Genomic DNA, 13,047 nt, shown 5'->3' with positions numbered 1-13,047 from the left:
AGTCTTTTTCACCAGCTGAACTCATGGCACTTTATAAAACTGTAGTAGCATTATGCCCACTGTATGGATGTGAAAACTGAGGCACAGAGGGGAAGTGATTTATCCAAAGCCACCCAATGAGGACAGCAGTCTTATGAGTTCTGGTACAAGAAATGCCAAAAATAAAAAAATAAAATAAAAAAAAAATTCTGACCTGAGAACCAGTTATGGTTCTATTTCAAAATTGAAGAATTTCTAGTCTAATGTTTGGGTTACATTGAGCTTGACCTGGATGGTGAACAAGTTTGCAAACCATTTGACAATACTAAAGAATGACAGGAAAGAGTTTCTTTCTTTCAATATTAAACAAAGGGCTTTATTAGAATAAGGAAAGCTTTAACTCTGTGTTTTGTTATAGGGCACTTCCACTGTAGACTATGTCCGTACCAGTCTTCCACCTGACTTCTGTACATTTAGAGACCTAGCATACAGCCCCAAGTCTATACCACCTAAAAGACAACACTGGGCATGTATCAGATTGTAAGCTTCTTAAGGACAGGGTCAAAAGTCATCTCTAGTATTATTTCAAGTACAGCTACGGGCCAATGTGAAGATCCTAATTATACTGGCTAACCTTCCAAGTTGGAGCTCGGAGATTCAGGGAAATCTCTGCACAAACAGGGCGGACTATAGAACTAAGTAGTTAATTAAGGTTGTCATAAACAGGTATGATCTAGAAAAGTTTCTAAGCAGTTTGGACACACTGCTGTCCTCTTATAGGAAGCTCTTGTCTTCAGTCTATTGCATTACAGTCTAATGGCTCAGGATGGTAAGAGCTGCATCAAAGCATATTTCAGTGGAATAATAATAGTTTGTTTAGTATATTTTTCATGGTTTATTTATTGGATTTATTCATGCTTCTTTATAAGTAACTTGAGTTTTAGTTACTACTCAGTCATGCTACTGATGCTTATGAGCTGCTAACAGGGATCTTGTCAGTAGTTCTGCACAAATACATTACATACATTGTATTTGGAACCAAAACCATGTATGGAACCAATGTCAGGGCTGAAAGGCCACTGGATAAACCTACTCTGTTCTTTATTCTCTGTTCTGTGCTGCAAGCTGTAGGCTTAGTTCAACCTTTGCATTAAGTAACAAGGCTAAGGTAGTACGGTGTGAAGGTGACTGAACTCAGTCAGGAGCTGTGGAGATCTAATTCTGATTCTGACTCCATGTGCTCTTCCATGAGCCATTGCCTCAGTTTCTTCAGTGGGGGGAGCTGTGGGGGCTATGCCATGCTGCCACTTGTCAAGCTGGTGTGGCTCTGGGCCACAGCAGGGCATAGCCCCCACTTCCAGTGTTGCCGTGCCCACATCAGCACTGAGAGCAGGGGCTCTGTCCTGCCACCACTTACCAGCTGGTGCAGGGTGGTGCAGGATGTGGGCGTGGCAGCGCTGGGAGCGGGGGCTATACCCCGCTGCCACTTGCCCCCTTCTGCCTGGAGCGAGCTGTGCCAGCAACCCATGCCCCTCTGCCCCCCTCCCCAAGTAACACGCCCCCCCACCTTGGCTGGGCAGCTTGTCATAACCCCAGCCCCAATGCCTCCCTCCCCCATGCTCCCTCACTCCCCCCCTCAACCCCAAGAGACTTATCAGCTGGAGGCAGCTGTCAGCTGCCTGTTTAGTCTATGGCTGAATCTTTTTTCCGAAGCTTTTCCAAATTGATTTGGATGCTTCAAATCAATTCAGAGGTTTTACTTGGTCTCCCAATTTGATTCAGATTCAGAGATTCGGTCCCCAAATCGAGCCAAATCTCCTCCAAATTGAATCAGCTACTGAAGCTTCGCAGAGCCCTACTGCACAGTACTAATGAGCTACTGCAGAACAAATGTCCTGTGTAGATGCAGCCAGTGTGATCTTTGTTATTTCACTTCTGAGACTAATTATTTCCTGCATGATATTTTGTTGTTGTTGTTCATCCTTCAAATTTGAAGGTCACCATGGCATCACCTTTTGGCTTGGTTTGGTTTCTGTGGACACACAAATGGCTGATCAGGCCAATTTGTGCTTTGAACTGTGTACAGCACACTGAGCAAGAGACGCTGCTTTGGGTTTCATATGCATACATCAGGATTGGCAACATAATGGCTTTGTAGACCTTCGGATGTTGATTAATGCCTCTGTGCTCCCACACATTTACATGGAGTCTGCTGAAGGCCATGCTTGCTTTAGCAATTCTGGCATTGGTTTCATCATTGATGTGAACTACATGTGACAGTATACTGCCAAGATAGGTGAATTTATCCACTGCCTGGAGGGTTTGGCCATTCACTGTAACAGAAGGCTCTATGTAAGGCTTCCCTGGTGCAGGCTGGTGCATCACTTCTGTCTTCTTAGGGTTCATTGTGAGACCAAAGCTGTCACAAGCTGAAGAGAAATAGTCCATACTTTATTGCATATCACTCTCAAATTTAGCATTCAGGGAACAGTCATCAGCAAAGAGTCCTGGGTATGACCAAAAACCGCGCCCTACTCGAGTCTGGGGTCACTGTGGTGTAACTGCTCATGGTGGAGCAGCCTCTAGAAAGTGCCGCTAGGGTCAAACCCCCAGGAGGGACAAGTCTGGGGCACCCTAAAACTCCAGCGCTCACTGTCTGCATGAAATATGATGATAATTAATGTAGGGACACACATACTATTGGCTGCTTTAAAAGGCGAAGAGGAGCTGCTACTCAAGAGTGCACACCAGCTGTTATGATGTTACTGGCACACCTGCCTGTGGAGCGATACAAGCTAGCTATCACTGTTTGATTTTACCCTGAACGAAACAGATTAAAGATGCAACAGTTTTGCTACCCTTTGACAGCTGCAATGCATAGGATGCAACTGCTATATCTACAACAATACATATCAGTGCCCTTTGATATCAATACAAGTGTTATGCTTGCCTATACCGTCTGTTACATTTGTACAGACTGTTGGATTGGTGGAGAGAAAATGCTACACGAACTAATTATAATTGTGTCAGAAAGTGAGGCCTGGAGAATTAAATCCTCTGTTAGGATAAGGATTTGCCCCAAGCTCAACATCTGACAGGAGCTGCTTTGTTGACCTTTGGCTGATCCACAGTTTACAGCTCCTCCCTTATTTCTGCTTTTGAATCCTGGCTCCTGTCAGGTTTCCTGCATTGTTCCATTTTACCGATCCCCACCCAAACCTTAGTCCCTGACATGCCTCATCCTCAACTTCGGCTGTGATCACTGTGCTTACCTTGCCCTGAATTCTTGCTGTGGTCCCTGACTCCAGCCCCAGATTCATTCTTGGCTCTAACCTTGACCCATGAGTCCTGGGTTTTTATTTCAGTTTTTGATCCTGGTTTCTGACCCTGGCTTGACCCCTGAGTCCAGTTCCTGACCCAATCTTAATGCTAAAATCCTGGTACTAGTTTCAATCATGGCAGATCTCTTAGCTCCTAACCTTGGTTTATTTCTGACTTTGTTCCTTAATATGGGCCCTTTACCCTTGGGACCCATGTCCTGGTTCCCAACACTGTAACAGTCTACAGGAAAGATACAGCAAAGGCAGGTCTGTTGCAGTCCCCCTCTACTAGTTTACACAGTTTCAGTACTGAACTTGATTGGGGATGTAGACAGATGTTGCCTCTGTTCCATCATAACAATTTTTATGTCCATGTCACTAGATGTCCATGTCACTTGTCGTACCACAAATTCCCCAAAACTGTGGCCACAATACTGATGGTATGAATTTGTGCCACCACTTTGTTGCAGACATCTATTTGCTTTAAGGTCAGAGAGCTTGGGCAGCTTGGAGCTGCTCATGCTCTCTGGCTGCCCTGTTCCTGTGTTTCTTAGGAATCCCCATTCCCAGGGTATGCAGGATTGGACCCCTGAATCTCAAGAGCACCTGGGAGTGCCTGCCCAGGTTTTCCCATTTGCAGAGACTTAAGCTCAGGGAATACCACTTGGGGCACATCTCTGCAAATGGGGAAATCCCAGTTTCTTTGCCTGCAGGGGCACGCCCAGTGACTCCCGAGATGCTCTTCTGCTAGTGGGGAAACACAGGTTCCCACATTTGCAGAGGTGCACCCCAGGTGTTGTTCCATTGTTCCACTAACCCTGCAGGACAATGGACAATGTCCGTTTCAGCCAATAAAAGTAGATGAACTATGCTGGAACATATCCCAACACAGCTGATCTGCTTTGTTTTGAGACATCTGTTTATACCCTGGATCTTTAACCCAGAGGAAGTCATGGCTCTAGGTGTGCTCAGTTTGTGGTTTCCCCTCTCTAGCTACCAACAGTGCAATTGAAGCCTATGGTGATGTGGACAGCTGAGTCTATAAAATGAAACTATCTGTCATGGGTTTTTCAGAGGTGCTCAGATTTTGCAGAATATAAACACGTGCATAGCTTATTTATTTTTTAATTTTTTCTTTGGAAGTTCTCTCTCCTAATTCTGCTCTCATTTACACATATGCGCAATCATAGACCTAAAAAAAAACAGGGGGCTCTCTTTTCTCTCCATTTAAATCCATGGCAGCTCGTTCTAGACTGCTTTCTAATAAATTAGGGTTCATAGCTCTATTCCATAAGGGAGAGAGGGTGCTTATTGAGTGTAAAGTACAGGCCACAGGGGAGACAAACTCATTCTCCTTAAGTTCAGCTCTGTGAACTTTCTGCTTAGTTGCAGAGCTCTATATTTGAAAAGAAAGTTTTATCCTAGGCAGTTGTACTGCATGACATCACTGCTAAAGGCAACGTGTTTGGCTTGACCCATTTCTTCTCAGTTGAGGCAAGTTAATCAATAGAAATAATGGCTTAGATAAGGGCTTTTCAACCTTTTTTAACAAGTGTACCCCTTCTGGTTGCATGTGGTGCTACCCCATGCACCCTGGGATGCACTTGGGACAAGTGGTGGTAGCACTGAGTGAGGAATTACAGGGGGGCTACAACCACCCCAAAATTTGCCATAGTGCTCCCCTCCACCCCCCCCCAAGCCCTACTCCCAGCCAGTCTGGCCCAACACCCCCACCAGGAACAGCCCAGCACTGCCCCAGCCCCAGCCTGCCATGTCCTGCATTCAGATCCAGGGGCACCCCCCCCCCCCATTCCTGTACCCCACCCCAAATGGCCAGCACCTCCCTCTGCCTCAACAACAAACTTAACTGCTGGACCTGGCTGCTCTCTATGCATCTGGGCTGCATCCCTGGCTGCCTGTGTGCTGCACTGTGGGTGCACGTGCATACATGGAGTTCCATGTACCTGCTATGACCCTTTGAAATACCCCTAGGGGTATGCATACCCCTGGTTGACAGCCACGGACTTAGATTAACACTTCTATGAATAACTAACGTTGCTTTATTGAGCACATGAGAGCAACAGGCACAAGTCCCAGAGCATTTTAATTTTCTTAGACAGTTAAACCAAACCAGTTTTGTTTGTTGATTGATGCCTCTGTGTTCCCACACATTTGCATGTAGTCTGCCAAAGGCCAAGCTTGCTGTAGCAATTCTGGCATTGGTTTCATCATTGATGTGAACTGCACATGACAGTGTACTGCCGAGATAGGTGAATTTGTCCACTGCCTGGAGGGTTTAGCCATTCGCTGTGACGGTAGGCTCTATGTAAGGCTTCCCTGGTTCAGGCTGGTGCATCACTTTTGTCTTGCAAAGTTAAATGAGATGGTGCAACCCTCCCAAAACAAACAACCCCCCGCAAACAACCTACTGCTCAAATTGCACACACACAAAAGGGGCACTTTGCAACAGAAATTTCTGAACCAATTCTGTTTTAAAACCAACATGAAAGGCTCAGATACTGCCCAAAGTCTGGTCCTGTGTTTTAGTTACCATTTTATTGGGATTCTTTTATAAAATAAGATTAATGCCCCTGCTAAAATGAAAACTGGCTCAGCCTTTCTTACACAATCATAGCTGACAACGCTATAGTAAAGAAAATACAAAAGCCATTTTAAAATGCAAAGGAGAATCATAGAATGATAGAAAACTAAGGTTGGAAGGGACCTCAAAAAATCATCTAGTACAACCCCCTGCTTAAAGCAGGACCACCCCAACTAGATCACCCCAGGCAAGGCTTTGTCTAGTCAGGTCTTAAAAACTTCCAAGGATGGAGCTTCCATGACCTGTCTCAGTAATCTGTTCCAATGCTTTACTACCCTCCTTGTGAGAAAATTCTTTCTGTTATCCAACTTAAACTTCCCTTACTAAATCTTGAGACCATTGCTTCTTGTTCTGTCATCTGCCACCACTAGTCTAGCCCCTTCCTCTTTATAATGACCCTTTAGATAGTTGAAGGCTGCTATTAAATCCTCTCTCAGTCTTCTCTTCTTCAGATTAAATAAACCCAGTTCCCTCATCCTCTTCTCACAAGTCATGGCTCCAGCCCACTAACCATTTTTGTTGCCCTCTGCTGCACTAATTTTTCCACATCTTTTCTGTAGTGGGGGGGCCCACATCTGGACATGGTACTCCAGATGTGGCCTCACCAGCACTGAATAGAGGGGAATAATAACTTCCCTCTATCTGCTGGCAGCACTCCTACTAATACAGTCCAGGATGCAGTTAGCCTTCTTGCAACAAGGGCACACTGTTGGCTTATATTCAGCTTATTGTTCACTGTAACTCCCACATCTTTTTGTGCAGAGCTGCTGCTAAGCCAGATGGTCCCCAGCCTGTAACAGTGCATGGGATTGTTCTGTCCTAAGTGCAGGACTTTTCACTTGTCCTGATTGAATGTCATGGGATTTCTTTTGGTCCAATCCTCCAACTTGATGAGGTCTCTCTGGATCCTAGCTCTACCCTCCAGCATGTCTACTACTCTCCCCCAGCTTAGTGTCAACTGCAAACTTGCTGAGGGTGTACTCAGTCTCATCTTCCATGCTGTTGATGCAAATATTGAACAAAACTGGCCCCTAGACCAACTCCTGGGGCACTCCACTTGATATCAGCTGCCAGCTAGACATTGAGCCATGGACTAATACCCTTTAAGCCTATCCAACCAGTTTTCTATCCACCTTAAAGTCCATTTATCCAACTCATACTTCCTTAACTTGCTTGTGAGAATCTTGTGGGATACTGTACCAAAAGCCTTGCTAAAATTGAAATATATCCATCCACGGCTCTTTCTGCATCCACAGAGACAGTCAACTCATCACAGAAAGCAATCAGGTTGGTCAGGCATGACTTGCCCTAGGTAAATCCATGCTGCTCCTAAACACCATCTTCCCCTCCATGTGCCTAGGAACGGATTCCTTGAGGACCTACTCCATGATTTTTCCAGGGACTGAGGTGAGGGTGACTGGTCTGTAGTTCCCTGGATCCTCCTTTTTCCTTTCTTAAGTATGGGCATTATATTTGCCCTTTTCCAATCATCTGGGACTCATCCCAATCACCATGAGTTTTTAAAGATGATAGTGGCTCTGCAATAACATTGGCCAACTCCCTCAGCACCCTTGAGTGCATCCCATCTGTCCCCATAGACATGTACATGTCTACATTTTCTAAATAGTCCCTAACCTGTTATTTTCTCACTGTTGGCTGCTCACCTCCTCCCCAAACTCTGCTGCCCGGTGCAGTGATCTGGAGGTTACCTTCCTGTGAACCGAGGTGAAAAAGTCATTAAATACTTCAGCCTTTTCTGCAAATTCTGTCACAAGCTTGCCTCCCCCATTCATTAATGTACCCATATTTTCCCCCATCTTCCTCTTGTTGCTAACATACTTGTCCAATCCCTTCTTATTACCCTTCACATCCCTTGCTAGCTGCAACTTCAATTGCACTTTGGGCTTCCTGACTTCATCCCTGCATGCCCGAGCAATGCTCTTATACTCCTCCTTAGTTGTTTGTCCAAGTTTCCACTTCTAGTAAGCTTCCTTTTTGTGTTTTAGCTCACTGAAGAGTTCCCTCCTAATCCAAGCTGGTCTTCTGCCAAACTTGCCAGTCTCCCTGTGCATCATGATGGTTTATTCCAGTGACCTCAGTAAGGTTTCTTTAAAGTACAACCGGCTCTCCTGTACTCCTCCTGCACTCAGACTGGCTTCCCAGGGGATCCTGTTCCTGAGTGACATGAAGCCTGCTTTTCTGAAGTCCAGGGTCCATACCCTGCTAAAGTCAAATAACTTTTCACATAGCCACCACCATCTGGCTTGCACGTCCACTATTGCTTTGTATTGCAGTGGAATGAAAGAGGTTTCTTTGTCACTGAATTGGGATGCCTCAGCTTGTAAGAACATGCATGCAATTTTTCCTTCAAGTCAGAAAATAACTGCTGCCTCCTGATCATGTGCACTGCTAGTTCAGAGCTGTTCAGCCTCAGGCTCACTTGAAAAAATAACCACACTAGTTAGAAGCTTCTATTTTCAATTTAGTCAGGAAATAATATACATGGCAGAGTACTGTAAAATTCATTTGGTGAACAGGCACTCCCCTACAATTATTAGGAATTCATAGCTCAGAAGATTTTTCAAATAAAGTAAATGTTTGTCCATGTCATACTTGCAGTCCTTTCATCTTTTACATTCTTATTTTTTAAAATAGCAAAAAAAATTCCTGTATCCCTATTAGATAACTTACTAGATGGAACAAACCACTCGCTTGAACTTTTGTTCGACTGTCTACTAAGATTTATAAATACCGGTATAGCCTTTCCTTACTGCCTGGGTGCATGGAGATGTGTACGAAACACAATATAGTTTGAGACCCAAAAGCCGACACCCATTATAATCTGGAGTATAATATAGAGTGGATACATACTACTGAAACATGATTCCTGAATAATGAGAGACAGCCATTTGTTGTAGAATTCCTATCAAAGAAAACTCCAAAATTGAATGGCTTCTTTAAAGTGGAAAGAGTTAAGAAAAGACTTTGTTTAAACAAAGAAAGTGGGGGGTAGGGCTTCTGATGGAAACTTTTCAACATTGCAGAAACAAATATTCATTAAATTCAGCCCAAGAAAACCAATCTTTAAATAAACAAAGGTGACAAAGGCAGTCTCTTTAAACCAATAAGAAATAAGCCTTATGAGCAAAGTGTGGTAAGGGGCATGGTATATTCATTTGGTTCTCCAAATTTTTGGTTTAAAACAGATTGAATAGTTCAACTCATACTTAAATTGAGCTGGCAAAGCATGAAGCCAAAGTGGGAAATCCTAGTGGGCGACTGTGATGGCACAGACTAATGGACTAGTGCTTCAGGAATGCAGAGACTACTGTGTTCCCACACTGAGCCTCACTAGAGCACAGTCATTCTGGAAGCAACCCACTATACTATTTTCATGAGTTATACTTTGTTTTGGCCCTCTGCACTAACACCTTGCAACAATTAAATACAACAATTGTAAATAAATCCTAAAATTACAGCTGGGCCTAAAACAAGCCCCCACTTCTGTCCATTCCAGAAATCTGGGAAAGTTCAGAACCAGGATCAGACTTATGTGCTTGAGTCACATCTAATTAATGATACTAGTTAAACTAAACTCTGATTTCCTACTAAGTGGCTTTTACATAGCATAAACCCTTCCTTATTCTACATAAGGACTGCAGAAAAAGCAAGCTATGAGCCAGATTCCACCAATTGCACTGGCTGAAGGCAACTGGCAGAGGCAGGACAATGGCAGTGTTAACAAACTTGCCTCTTCCTTCCATGTGGTTGCTCCAAAGTTCAGGGACAGCAAACCAGTGCAGGAGAAAGCAGGGCCTACTTAGTCACCCAAGCAAGTACTCCCTCACAGCTCCCTGCTTCTGCTAGTACACCTCTTTATTGGGACAAGGGGGCCTTCAGACCTCCAAAGGAGAGGGGGACTTCTGGCTCGCTGACAGATGTTTAGCTAATGGTGTTGCAGAAATTGCTGCGGTTCATTTCTCGGGAGGCGAAGAACTCTCAGACACACTCTATTAGCAACACAAAAGGTATATTTGCAAATAGGGTCAGAGCGAAGACAAAAGACCACACTCTGCCCCCGGGGAAAACTTCTCAGCAGGCTTTTATCCCCTCTCTCCTGGGCACATGTGCAAAAGCAGAAACTCTTACAACTCATTTCCGGTTCATACAAACATATATGAAATGACGTCACGTCATCCGTCACATGTGCATTATAATTAACTACTTAAGTATGCGGGGCGGATAGGCTTATATGCATTAGCTGATTACGCATGCTTAGAAAGCTCTTTAGGTTACCAAAAGTTCAAACTTTCTCTCCGTCTCAAGGACACAGCCAATTAAATCATAGCCTTTGTAGTTGACAAGAGTAGAGGCAGAGGAGTTTGAAGGTATGTGTGATTTAGTATTACAAAGAGGTAGTAAATTAGCGAGATGTCCTTGGTGGTGTTTCTGCTTATCAGATACAAGATACAAACTGTGTAGCTTTCACAACACTCTATTCATTATGCATTTCTAATAATATTTCTATTTTAATAATATTTCTAACAATGGTATGATGGGATCCGATTCCAACAATCACATCTCCTGTCATGCTGCAGGTCCTGCCATGTGCACGTGATTTTGGGATCAGATCCTATTTGCACAGTATTTGCCAGCACAAGGGGGAGCCCAAGCTTCTGATCCCAGGCTCCTTCTACGTTGACAAAGGTGCCCAGCAATTATCAACTGGCTCCAGGGACTCAATGGATGGTTTGAGCCTCTGGAGTCAGCCACCCATCAGCTGATTGAGGGCAGCATGGGGACTGCACCAGGATTTAATTGGGCCCTGGTGTACTCCCCAGGGTGTCCACAGTCAGCTGACCAGCAAGCAGCAGGGACCACAAGTGGCCCACTTGAGCCTCATGCAGTCCCCATGCTACCCCCAGTCAGCTAACCAGTGGCAACAGAGGCCCATTTGAGCCCTGGTAGGGTCCACCCAGCCCCACGTTCATTTTAAGGTACAACTGAAAACACCCACAAAATTATTATACATTTTTTGTGTAGTAATTTTGGGGCTGGTTTCACTCTTTGTTGTGCCATTAATTGCTTGAACATGTAGCTGGGTTACACTTTAATACATGATTAACTGCAGGGGCAATGCATAGGGGGTGCACGTTAGGACTGTGCAAAATGGTACCGTTCCACTTTGACTTGCGTTTAGATGGAACAGTGTTTCATTTTGAAATGTTTTTGTTAGGGTAATGATATGGATTTTGGGGAGTACTGAATGTGCAGCTGAATGAAGGCTTTTTTCCATCTCAGCAAATGCTGCTGGTCACAAGGCAGGATGATACATTAAGACTAACCTTGCTTAGGCAAGCAGTTTTCTAAACAAAGTGTAAAAAGAACAAGATGCAGCCCACCAGCTATTGTCAGGAGATAAAGCAGAAGCAAGACCTTGGAGATGGTACGGAAGTCAGCAAGAGCCAAAAAGAACCAGTGATTGACTGAGAGTACCTGAGTTCATGGCCTTACACATGCACTGTTAGCAGAGAGACATGTAAATGAAGGGAATGCATAGGCAATTCCATGCTAATGAAGTAAACAGTAAGCCAAGGCAGAGCTTGAGATGGGAGGAGAAATGGGTGGAACTCGAGGAGGGACATAGGTGGAGTGAATGTTAATGAACTAGAACTAAAGCATATAAAATCTGAAAGAAACTATTGTTCAGTGTGGGTCCCCAGTTTGTTGGTTTCTTGGGACCTGGCCCAAAGCTGTCTCCATTTTGAATAAAGTGGTTGCAAGCAATTTCGTGCTGGTGTTTGCTCCCTGCTTGCTCTGACTAATGAGCAACAGGATCCACGAGCAATTGGATCATCGTCTCCCTAGTCATTGGGTACCGCATGGAGTTGGGGGTCTAACAGTTTGGACTTGCCTTGTTTCATTTTGAGGCTGTTTTGAAGCAGTTTCATTTCGATTTTGCTGTTTTGAGCATCAAAATGAAACTGCCTGTGAAATTTTGCACAGCCCTAGTGCACATGGGTACATGTGCACCCCCTGAGCATGGCAGTGCACCCTCTACAAAAAGTGTTGAAGGCACCTGCGGGCAGTCACCACTTGCCACCCCCTACCTCTGCCATTAACACCGTTGGCAGTCTGCGGGCGGTTAGCCATCTCTGCTGGCTGCTGCCAGTGGTATCTGTGGGAGGTCGCCCCCCCACCTACAGTGCCAGTGGCATCTGCAGGAGCTCGACGCTTACCACCACTGTGCTCCTGCTGCTGCCCTCCCACCACTGCCAGCACACATTGTTCATGATTAACTGGTTGTGTGTTTTAGGTGTAATGTCTCCAAGGAGCCCTAGTGGCTCCTACTAGAAGAAAATAGAGCCTCCTACCGATGCCCTTGGCTCAAGGAGGATTTAGTCTATATGGCAGGGTACATCTAGGACCTGGCATTACCAGGATGCTGTCGTGTCTTCACTTACGTATATATATAGGTACAGCCTCCCACCATTAGTATTAGTATGCGCTATTAGTAACCTAGTAAAGTACTATTATAGAGCTCAGCTCTGGAAAGCTACTTCTATCTACAAAAACATAATAAGATGCCAAAAACTGGAACAAATGTTCTGTGCAAAGCTACAGACAGCTGCCCAGACTCATTAAGAAGCTTCAGCAAGTTTTGGCTCTGCATTGCCAACTGTCTTAGACATGCTGGAAGGAGCAGCGGCGGCGTCTGTCGAAATAAAATTATGTTTAAAAAACGAAGATGCTCACTTCAAATGTGCAACAAACAGAGGAGTGTATTCAGCACCTTCTATCTCATCTATGTCTTGCAGGCAATGTTCTCAGAAGAATCTGTGAAACTTGTACTCGCTGCTGTCTCAGTTATAGGTGGAGTTGTCTGTCTGCCTGACACAATGCCAGTAATGCGTATGTGACCACTAATACTCCCCACAGTGTTTCAGTCATGTTTTACTAGCAGTTATTTACATACATATACATAGATGCCATACAAGAGAGCAACATAAAAATTCCTTCTAAAGTAAAAGATTCCTATCTTTACCTTCTAAGACTCAGGGGTTATAATACAATCAAAAGGCTCTAAATCAGGGCAGGCAAAATACAGCCTGTGAGCTGAATACAGCTCACCAGGCAATTTCATTT

This window comes from Crocodylus siamensis, chromosome 12 (assembly GCF_052110815.1).
Source record: "Crocodylus siamensis isolate JL-2025a chromosome 12, ASM5211081v1, whole genome shotgun sequence".
NCBI lineage: Eukaryota > Metazoa > Chordata > Crocodylia > Crocodylidae > Crocodylus > Crocodylus siamensis.
This window is presented reverse-complemented; position numbering follows the sequence as displayed.